Below are 2332 nucleotides of genomic sequence, written 5' to 3'. Positions count from 1 at the left end.
TTCTAATCCCGGCAGCCCTGCTTCCCATCCATCTCCCTGCTTGTGGCCTGGGATAGCAGTCAAGGACAGTCCAAATCCTTGGGACCCTGGCTCCTGGCTTTGGATTTGCTCAGCTCCAGCCATTGCAGTCACTTGGGGAGTGAACCATCGGATGGAAGATCGTCTTCTCTGTCTCTCCTCCTCTCTGTATATCTGCCTTTCCAATAAAAATAAATAAATAAAACTAAATAAATCTTTTTTTAAAAAAGCAACTGTAAAATCTAGCTTCAGAAATATTTGATGGATTATTTTGTATTCAGAACTTAGCCCTCCAAGAAGAAGGAAAGCTAATAAGTGCAAAGGTCTGACCAGCAAATTAGCCATTCTCGTAGTTGGTCTTGATATTTGATCTCTGATAACTTTCAGTGAACCAAGTATCCAGTTTTTTTCTTAAAGCAAATATAAAATCTGCTCTCTATGGACTCTAACAGATGGAAAAGAAATATGCTGCATTATGTTAAGTACTAACTCTAAGATCTTGCTATTCAAGGGCTCATAGAATTTTAAGCAAATGACACAATTTTTGCAACACTTGGGTACTGGCATTTCCACACTGAATCTTTTCTGGCTAGTTCATCTTTGGGTGAAGTTTCATTATAGGCGGAACCTGGTCAATATTAGGAGTGCAAATCTGAATAAAATGCCATGAGTTTGGGGGTCCAGATCTCCACAATATCTGAGGAGGTATGCCTATTGTCTTGTAGCCACACCTCAAAGCTGTCTTGCTGTTCTCCTCCAGCTGCATATGGAATATATCCCAAGAGATAGAAACATTCCTTCATCTTATGAAAAGAAGCCTGTAAAGAAAAATAACATGCAGTTCTAATGTTTTTGAGGAAAAAAAGTGAAAGATGTAAGAAAGTAACTGTACTTAGCTAGAATGTACTTTGGAATAGAGTTGATTGTCGGATTCTTCTTTGCTTGAATTTGATGATATGACAAGTGTCTGATATAGTCTCTAAAGAAGCTTTTTACGATTTATTTATTTATTTGAAACACAAGGTGAGAGAAAGGAGAGACAGGTCTTCCATTGGCTGATGCATTCCCCAGGTGACCAAAGCTATTCTAGACTGAATCCAGGGATCCAGCCAGTAATCCCTGATGGATGGCAGTGGCCAAGCCCTCAGGACATCTGCTGCTTTCTCGGGAGTATCAACTGCATTAACAAGGAATTGGTTTCAAAGTGCAGCAGTGAGATTCAGACCAGCACTCATATGGCACGTCAGCATCATAGGTAGTGGCTCAGCCCATTGAGCCACAAAGAATTTTTTTAAACATATGTGTGTTGTCAGGCCTGAGAGCCTCTTCTATCCTTGTCAAGGGGAGTTGCTAACCTTCTCTCCTTTTATGTGACACTAAATAATTTTTTTAAGAATATATGTATAGAGAGATGAAATTCTTTTTAGCAAATTCGTGCACCAGATCACAACTACTCTTCAAGTAAAAAACACAACTTAAATGACTTATTGAAAGCCTTTGCTAGGGCCCGGCGGCATGGCCTAGCGGCTTAAGTCCTCGCCTTGAAAGCCCCGGGATCCCATTTGGGTGCCGGTTCTAATCCCGGCAGCTCCACTTCCCATCCAGCTCCCTGCTTGTGGCCTGGGAAAGCAGTTGAGGACGGCCCAAAGCTTTGGGACCCTGCACCCGCGTGGGAGACCCAGAAGAGGTTCCTGGTTCCCGCATCGGATTGGCGCACCGGCCCGTTGCGGCTCACTTGGGGAGTGAAACATCGGATGGAAGATCTTCCTCTCTGTATATCCGGCTTTCCAATAATAATAATAAAATCTTAAAAAAAAAAAAAGCCTTTGCTAGTTGAGGAAGTACACTGGAAATGATTTTCTTCCCCAGAAATAGAACTTTCCTTTCCCAAAAAAAAGCATCCATGAAACAATAGATGAAGCAGCTTCTATTGCTGCAACTGAAGCATCAGAAGTAAAAGCGATTAAACAGTCTGCATAACATGATTCTCACAAGGAGGTGGATCTGATTAACTTTTGTATCAAGCTGAAAAAGAAATTCATTCAACACTCATACCAGTGTTAAACACCCAGGTAATCTGCTTATATTTAATCACTCTGAGTATTGTTTTTATGCGAGGAAATAGTTGCACAGGAGACAAAAGACAGTGTCAATCATGTTGTTCTGTTTTAAAATTTTATTAATTTGAAAAATACAGAGTTAGATAGAGATCTCTCACCTACTGGTTCACTCCACAAATGTGGGGCACAGCCAGGGCTAGGCCAGACTAAAGCCAGGAACCAGGAACTTAATCTGTACTCTCACATGAGTGACA

At 41.3% G+C, this 2332-nt stretch overlaps 1 pseudogene; it reads right to left on the bottom strand.

The window, feature by feature from the left end:
* Window positions 1-1296: 1296 nt before the first annotated feature.
* Window positions 1297-1395, bottom strand: LOC118760781 (U6atac minor spliceosomal RNA; annotated as a pseudogene).
* Between the last annotated feature and the right edge of the window lie 937 nt (window positions 1396-2332).

The sequence above is a fragment of the Ochotona princeps genome, chromosome 8 (genome assembly GCF_030435755.1).
Source record: "Ochotona princeps isolate mOchPri1 chromosome 8, mOchPri1.hap1, whole genome shotgun sequence".
Taxonomy (NCBI): Eukaryota; Metazoa; Chordata; class Mammalia; order Lagomorpha; family Ochotonidae; genus Ochotona; species Ochotona princeps.
The sequence above is the reverse complement of the archived record's forward strand: the minus strand, read 5'-3'. Positions and strand labels throughout refer to the sequence as shown.